This window comes from Pipistrellus hanaki, assembly GCF_964339955.1.
Source record: "Pipistrellus hanaki genome assembly, chromosome: 11".
NCBI classification, from domain to species: domain Eukaryota; kingdom Metazoa; phylum Chordata; class Mammalia; order Chiroptera; family Vespertilionidae; genus Pipistrellus; species Pipistrellus hanaki.
Window position 1 is genome coordinate 2,272,677 of NC_140513.1, and position 8,491 is coordinate 2,281,167.

General features: G+C 64.7%; 1 protein-coding gene across 3 annotated transcripts in view; it reads right to left on the reverse strand.

The window, feature by feature from the left end:
* The window catches only part of NTNG2 (netrin G2), a 41,144-nt gene extending 38,804 nt beyond the window's left edge, over nucleotides 1-2,340 (reverse strand). For 2 of the 3 annotated variants that reach the window (XM_084898654.1, XM_084898656.1), the window contains exon 1: nucleotides 1,773-2,340. The gene's annotated coding sequence lies outside the window, so the exon portion shown is untranslated. Of the gene's footprint in view, nucleotides 1-1,216; nucleotides 1,440-1,772 lie in introns of those variants that run through there. The other variant, XM_084898655.1, reaches the window with a different exon arrangement.
* Between the last annotated feature and the right edge of the window lie 6,151 nt (nucleotides 2,341-8,491).

The following is an 8,491-nucleotide window of genomic DNA, read 5'->3' on the forward strand; positions in this document are numbered from 1 at the left end:
GGACAACAACCAAATCCGGGTAATGGATATGTTTACAACTAGTCCATCAATTGGGCGCCGCCCGTAGGGGAGTTGTGAACTCAGCACGAGAACATGACAGTCGTTTTTGCCAAAAAGCAAAACAGGGAGGGGGCGGAGGGACCACACTCCCGGATCGGATCGGATGGGGATGGGGATGGGGATGGGGAGGCGGAGAGCCGGAGGGGAGCCAGCGGCGGGGAATTTCAGAGGAAGAGCTTGAATCCAGAGGAACGGCTTCTCCCCGGAAAACAATCTCACCTGCTGTTATTAAGAAACTGCAGCCCCCGAAACAAATGGGATCGATGCGCTTTATTTTCTTTTAAGAGTCCTCGGAGCCGAGGGGGGCTGATAGCCAGGGTATTAAAACCCGAAAATTAGATTTCACCAGGATTTCTGAACTCCGCTCTGTGTCTGATTGAATTAGCGCCTCGCGGAGCCGGGAGCGGCTCCTCCGGGACCGGCCGCCGCGCCCTCGCTTCGAGGGGACCTGGCCGCCGCCGCCGCCGAGGGCGCGGGACCCCGGGTCTCCGGAGGGGGTGCTGGAGGGGCCCCCCGGAGGGGGTGCTGGAGGGGGTCCCCGGAGGGGGTGCTGGAGGCGGTGCTGGGGCTTCTCCAGGGACCCGGCCCCCGAGGTCCCCTCTCCCCTCCCAGCGGGGCAGCCGCGGAGGGTGACCCTGCCTCTGGGGGTGGTGCCGGGAAGAAAGGGGGGTCTCCCGGGGCTACCGCCCGTCCCCGCCTCTCCCCTCCCCGCCCCGGGCCGGGTCCAGGGGGCGCCCCGCTCACCGCAGGCTCAGCGGGCATCCGGGTGCGGAGGCGCCGGCGCCCCAGTCCGGGAGCCAGAGCCTCCCTGGCTCCCGGCGACCCCTCTCCGCCCTCCGAGACCGCGGAGCCCCGGAAAGTTGGGGGCGGGCGCGGGGCGGCGGCGGCGGCTCCGGGGCCGGGGTCCGCGCTCCGCTCCGGGGGCGCCGAGCGGCGGCGCAGCGCACGGAGGTGCCGGGGGTCCCGCGGCTGCTGCTGCCTCCGGAGTCGGGGGCGAGGCCCGGGGACAATGCAGAACCGGCTCCGAGCGAGGCCGGGCCGCCGGGGTGCGCCCTGGCCGGTACAGCCTCCCCGGTTCCGAGGACGCCGGGCGGAGCGCCACCCGGAGCCGCACCAGCTCCCCGCGCCTCCCGCCTCCCCGCGGGCGGGCACTCACTCCGGTGGATGGGGAGCCGGAGCCCCGTCCTCTTCCCGCCGTCCCGTCCCGCGGCTCCTGCCCCCACCGGCGCCGCCGTCCGAGGCCGCCTCTCAGGTGCCCCCGGGCCCCCTCCGCGGCCCGCCCCGCCCCTGCGGGAAAGAAGTTTCCAGTCCGGGCGGCGGAGTTCCCCGCAGCTCCCAGTCCCGGGTGCAGGGGAGTGGCGAGGGGGGCGCGGGCTGCAGGGAAGGGTTAGTTTCCTCTTTGCAAACACACCCAGGCGTTCTCGCAACACCCCTGGGATCCAAACACACACATGCACACACACATGCACACACACATGCACACGCTGGAGAGAGACCCGGGCGGGGAAAGCCGGCCCCCAGACCAGCGACCCCCTAAGGCGCCGCTGCCATGCGCCCCGCACCCCCCTCCGCCCGCCCCGCCGCGGCCGCCGCTGAATAACTTTTGCCTCCGAGCCGCCGGCGGCGTCTGCCGGGCCCCGGAGCCCGCCCGGCGGCGGAGCCCTGGAAGCCGAAGCCGCTCCCCGCGCCTCCCAGCTCCCCGCCCGCCTTACCGGCTCGGCTCGGAGCGCTGCCCGCGCGGAGCCCCGGAGGCCGAGGACCGAGGACGGAGGACGGAGGACGGAGGACCGAGGACGCCCCGCCGCGCCCCGCCTCCCTCGGGCGGCGCTGGGGGGAGGGCGGAGGCTGCAGGCCGCGCTCCTTCCCGCTCCCGCCGCCGATGCCGCCGCCGCCGTCAGCGCGGAGCCGGGGAGCCCTCGGGCCGCCGGGGGGGCCGCGCGCCGCCGTCCGGGAGCCGCGGGCCGGGGCCGGGGGCCGCCCGCGCCGCCCGCATCGCCCGCCGCCCGGCGCGGAGGGCGCCGCTAACAAGTGCAAACTTTTGGGTCCCCGCGGGCGGCGCGGAGGGGCCCCGCGCCCGGGCGCCCGGCGGCCCGCGGCCCCGGCGGGCTGGGCGGCTGGTCCCCGGGGCGCCGGGGCATCCCCCGCGGGCGCGGGCCAGACGGCGGGGCGCTCAGGGTCCCCCTGCGCGCGGCTCCAAGTTGCAGGGTCCGCCTGCCATCGCGCCGCCGCTTTTATCTCCCGGTCCGATCGGGCTGCGTAACTTCCTCCGTGTGGCCGCCAGCCCGCCGCCCGGCTCTTAAAGGTGCAGCGAGGCAATGCTGCGCGGGGACGCCCGGCCGGGGAGGGGCGCCGGCGGCCCGCGGCCAGGACAGCCCGCAGGCGGCGCGGGAGCGAGGCTGCCCCGGGGGGTCGCCGCCGAGCATCTCCTCCGCGCGGGGCGCATCCCCAGCCGGCGCGGGGCGGCAGCTTCCTCTCCCCAAACCCGGGGGCCTGACGGGTGCCAGCGCCCATGGGCGTGAGGGCTGCCCCATGGGCGCCGGGGAGGGGACCGGAGAGGGGACCGAGCGAGTGAGTCAGCCCGCCTACCCCGCCGGCCAAGGGCGCGGGGCGCTGCTCTGACGCCCCCCGCCAGCGCTGCCGCCCAGAAGGCCGGAGCAGTGGGTAAAGGGTGGGTGGGTGGGTGGATTGGGGAGATGGGGGGGGGGGCGGTGTGAGCGCACAACCAGAGCCTGAACACCAGCTGACACATGCCGCCTCCACCCTGCTGGGCCTGCTGGGGAGCCGCCGCGGCTGGCTCCGGAGGGAGAGCAGAGAGTAGGGGGGCAGGAGGGCTCGGTCCCTGGTTAGCAGGGGAGGAGGGTGTGGGAGGACTCCTGCAGGGGCCAGGGCAGAGGCCACCAGTGGGCAGCCCTGGGCAGCCCTGGGCTCTCGGTCCCCATGGGGGTTTCCTGCCAGGCTGCCTGGCAGGGCAGAGGGCAGAGCTTCAGGCCTTCCTGGGGATGGTCAGGGGCGCCCGGCCCCCTCCAGGGTGGTTTCCTCCGCAGCACACAGCAGGCAGCACCCGCATTTAGATGCATCCAGAACAAAGAGCCTGAGGAGAGAGAGAGAGAGAGAGAGAGAGAGAGAGAGAGAGAGAGAGAGAGACTCCTCCAAGGTCACAGAGGGTGTCAGGCATAGGGGCAAGATGTGACCCCTTGGGGCCCACCCTCTGCCATCTCCTCCCTCCTCTCTCACTCCCCTCAGCTTGGAGGGGGCTGGGCTGCTGGTCACAGAGCAGGCAGAGGGTGAGTCAGACGGCCATGTGCTCTAATAATAATAATAATATCTGACATGTATTATTACCTGCTTTATGCCAGGCTCCGTGCAAACCAGACTTCCCAGCAGCCCTGTGATGTAGCTCCTGTTAGCCATGTGCCGAGAGGTACGTGAGGCTCAGAGATGTTAAGTTACTCGCCCAAGGTCACACAGCCAAGGAAGTCTCTCACCTGGGAGGCAGAGTTCTCGGTCCTCTGCTGCTGCCTGGCTTGCTGGTTAACTCAGGGGGCACCACACAGACGGCTTGTGGGCCTCGGTTTCCCCATCTGTGAGATGCAAATAGTGAGTCTTTCTTTCCTAAGGAGGGGTGCAAACAAGGGGGCTCCCCCTGCACGTGGGCTCTGATCCCGTCCACCTCCCATCCCCCTGTCCCTCCCGCCCCCCATGGAGCTTCTGTGGCCAGAGGCTGGCCAGCCCAGGCTGCCTGCCCCCAGGCCTCCAGCGTCCAGCGGGCAGAAGCTCCTCCTCCAGGAACACAGCTCCCCGAGGTGCTGAAGCCCGGGCCTGCAGGCAGCAGTGCCGCCAGCCCAGCGCGGGGCTCCCTGGCAGGCAGGGTGAGTGATGCCCCCGCCCCCCAGGCAGGGCCATCGATTCCCGGGAAACGCCCGGCTCCTCCATCACCGCGGAGACTGGCTGCTGTCAGAACGGCCAGCGGGAAGCGGGGGAGGACCTCGCTGCGGTTCTCTAACCGCCAGGGAGGGACAGTGTGTCCTGGCATGCCAGGGCTTCTGGGTGCTGCTGCAGACCAGCCTTCAAACGGCTCTCCGCCCCTCCCGCCCCCAGGACCCCCTGCCTCTCCCTCAACCAAGGCCAACAGGCCTTTTCGGGGACCCATTCCGGAGCCTGTCTTCCGGCTTCCCATTTCCAGACCCCGGGGATGGCGGGGCATGGAAAGAGCACTGCCCTGAGAGCCAGGATGGTGGATTTCTCCCGGCTCGGCCCTTCACTAGCTCTATGGCCTGGGGTCCCCACATCTCTGCTCCTGGCCTCAGTTTCCCCATCCGCATGATGAGGGGCTTGGCTCTGGAAGGAGGACCCTGGGTGCTGACCCTGAGCTGGCCACAGGCCAGGCCGTAGCAACCTCCAAGAGACGAGTTTCAGGTGGACCATGAAGTGCTGGTCCCCAGGATGGGAAACAACAGGGTTCCAGCCACGTGGGGCCAGGTGGGCAGGGGACGCTGTTCCTAAACTTCATTACGGCCCTTCTGACGAAGGACCTTTCCCCGCAGCGAAGAGAAGCCAAGCGCCAGGCAGGGAAGCGCTAATGAGTCTCCCCTCCCCCCCTCTGCCCCAATAACCACTGGCTCCCTCTCACTGCAGCCTAATCGCCTTCTTCCTTGGTGGGATTTGGCTCCATGCACAGTTTTAATTTGAATTGTGTATGTGGAATCTGCTATCACAAAGCATCTCCAGAACAATGCATTTAGTTCTATTCCATCGGTTTTTGTTTTTTTTAAGGAGATATATATATATATAAAAGGACCTATAAGGAGATATGTGAATATATCTCTGCATATGTAGACACAGAGAGAGAGATACATGTATACAATAAAGATACCGAAGTATGAACAGGGAGATGGGGCAACGGCAGGCTTCATCCCATATGTCCTTTCTGGGTTGCAGGACTCCTTGGCATACACGGGGCAGATGTGTAACGGGAAATTATAAAGTCACACCCCAAAGTGATCTGCTCGTTTTGCAATGAGAGGTAACAGGTGAGGTCCAAGCCCTCCGGAGGTTTCTGCCAAGCCTGGTGCCGACAGACAAAAGGGCAGACAGACAGACAGACAAAATGAGCTCCCCCCACTGATGAAGGGCGAGTGGAAACGCAAAAGCCACGCCTACGTGTCCGCTCCCTCTGCCGGCTCTCTCTGTCTCTGTGAAGCCAGACCAAGAGTTTGATGTGTCCCCTTGACCTTGAGCCGTTGAGATGCAGCTGTCAGTCGGTGCTAAGATCCTGGGAACCAGCCCAGGACTGTCTGGGAGTTTGCAGGCAGGCCTGGGCCCTTTCCGGCCACGCCCCCGAGGCAGGGGCAGGGAGAGAGACCAGGACCCGAGCCCAAGCTTTCCGCCCCCAAGGTGACACCTCCAGGCGGGGGCAGAGGCTCCTCTCTGACAGGCCTCCGCTCTAATCCCCAGACCACATTCCCATTAATTATTATTACCTTATTAATCACGCTGTGATTAATTCCGTGATGGTGATCCATAATTGATTGCATTTGCTATGGCGCCTCAGCCACCCATCTCCCGGGATATGCGCCGCCTACAACCAGAGAATGAGCAGGATGTGTTCTCTGCTCGCCTGCGTTTTGTTGGATAAACTCCCCTCCCAGAGGCAGGGGGCTAATGGCGTCGGGCAAACTGGGCTTGCCAGCCCCAGCTCTGTGCCATGCCCCTGGGCGGCAAGCAGCTCCGGCAGCGCCTGCCCAGCCAGGGAGCCTGCAGGCCCCATTCCCTTGGCAGGGCGGGTGCCAGGGACCGGGCAGCTGGGCAAGCACGGCCTGGCTCTGCGGGGACCAGGGCTTGGCTTTTGGGGGTGAGTCCTGCCGCTCCTGGTAATTAGCGGTGTGACCTTGAGTGAGCCACTGCCCCTTTCTGCCTCGGTTTACCCCCATGGAAATGGAGATGAATCAGTCTCTCTCTTCCGAGGTGATTGTAAAATGTGCCTGTGATATGGCACCGGAAGCACACAGTGAGTGAGCGCTCAGAACTGCGAGCAGCTGCTTCTGGCAGCAGCAGCAGCAGCAGCATGTGACTAGGGCCAAGCTCTTCTCCGAGCCTCAGTTTTCTCAGCTGTAAAATGGGATGAACCTGCCCACATGCTCCTCAGTTCCCGCCACAGTTATTTATTGAGCGCCTGATGTATGCCGGCTCCGTGCTGGGGCTGGAGAGGCAAGCCAGCATCTGCTCTAGGTGGCGCCCAGCCGGGGGAAGGGGTGGGGGGGCCAGCAGGCTGCGCACAGCTGGGGGTGCTGCCTCGGGCAGGATGCACCCCGCCCTGCTGCTCCCTGAGGCCGCCCTCCGGGGACCGGGCCGGGTTGCCAACATCCTGCTGAGTCAGGGGCTCTTGAGCTTCAGCATCACAAGCTGGGAAAGCTGCTGGACCCCAGAGTGCCCTGTCCCTCCTCCTCCTTCACCGCTCACCCCCTCCCTGCCCCGGCCTCCCCCTGCCCCGGCCTCCCCCTGCCCCGGCCTCCCCCTGCCCCGGCCTCCCCCTGCCCCGGCCTCTCCTGCCCCACCTCCCCCTGCCCCGGCCTCCCCCTGCCCCGGCCTCCCCCTGCCCCACCTCCCCCTGCCCCGGCCTCCCCCTGCCCCGGCCTCCCGCTGCCCCACCTCCCCCTGCCCCGGCCTCCCCCTGCCCCGGCCTCTCCTGCCCCACCTCCCCCTGCCCCGGCCTCTCCCTGCCCAGATAGTGAGGGGCAGCGGGCGCGGTGAGGGGCTGCGGGCGCAGTGAGGGGCAGCAGGTGCGGATGGAAGGGAGACTGGTTTTGGAAGAAGGAGGGAAGGGGATAAGACCTGGGGAGAGAACAGCCTCAAATCCCTGCCCCGCCCCTTGTTCGCCCACCTCCCTCAGCCCCTCATTTTTCTCAGGAAGGAGACAGGACAGCAGCTGTTGGTGGGAAGGGCTGACCCCTAGGAGGGGTCACAGAGTGATGGCCTTCACCCAGGGCCCCCCTGGACCGTTCCAGTCACCGTGGGGGTGGCAGGGCCAGAACGGAGAGTTCCATCCTGTAAACGCGGGAGGCAGATGCCATAGGAGGCCTGTGATGGAGACCCCATGACCCTGCAGCTCCCACCAGATTCTATGTTCCTCCCTTCTCCACCCCCCCCCCCCCCCGTGGAGCCCCCCACACCAGGTTGTGATTTCCTGGTCACCATGCCCCTCTCCACATCCCCCCCTCCAACCCCCTCCCCCAGCTCTCCATGGGGCGGCTCTGCCTCTGGCTCAATACAGACCCCCAGGGCCTGGCCCATCGCGGTGCTCAGTAAACATTTGCTAAATGCAGGCACGGACCAGCGCTGAGTGATGCTGCTGATTTTAAATGACTCCTGTGTACACAGGAAAGGCGAGCAATTAGTGGATTAATAAGATCAGCATGGCTACTAATTGGAATAGTAAAATCAGGTTCTTCTATTATAGTTGATTGTGTTCTCTCTCCTCTCTCTCTCTCTCTCTCTCTCTCTCTCTCTCTCTCTCTCTCTCCCTCTCCTGAGTAGCTGTCAGCTTTGCCGAGATACACACTGGGCTCCTCTCACTGATATGGTAACAAAGGAGAGACCGGTCTGAGTGAGCTCCTTCAAAACCGCCCGTCTGGAACAAGTGAATGGTTGAGAAACCAAGATAGCGGCATAGGGCAGACACTGAATGCAGTCTACCACAACAAATTTGAATTTAGAACTGGAACACAGGAAAGGCATTGCCCTGAAGCACCGGACGGCTAGCTGAGAGGAGGCTCTGCCATCCGGGAAGGAGAGAGAAGGCACGCTGAACCTCAGGAACTGTGAAGGCAACCCCAAGCGAGGGGAAGGAACTGATGGGAGCTGTCCTCTCAGCAAGTGCCGGGGTATCTATGTCCGGGCCAACAGCGTGACACAGGAGCACCACCTTCTCAGGGGCAGGTCAGGACAAGTCAGCCCTCAGACTGGCCGGTTCCTCAGGGCCAGTGGTCTCTGGGGATACCCAGGATGCTCGCACAGTGGGTTTTGTTCTCTCTCTCTCTCTCTTCCCACTTCAGCAGGTTTTCTTTCCCCTGGCTATTTTACTTTAAGATAGAAATAAAGAGGAGAAACCAAGATGGCGGCGTAGGTGAGCAACTGGTCTGCTGGTCCCACAACAATTTAACAATTAAAACTAATATGAAGGACATCTATCATCCAAAACCACGGGAAGGAGGTACTGGGTAGTTAATAGTCAACAATTAACATGATAATAAGAGCAATGAGGGACCAATGGAGCTCTTAAAATGTGACCAGCTGGAGAAATGGAAGAATGGCAGGCCCGAAGCAGCAGCAGCCAGGCCCGCAGCAGCCAGGCCCGGAGCAGCCAGGCCCGGAGTGTTGTGGGGTCGAACCCTGGGTTCAAAATGAAAGGAAAGAAGGAGCAATGCAGCCAATT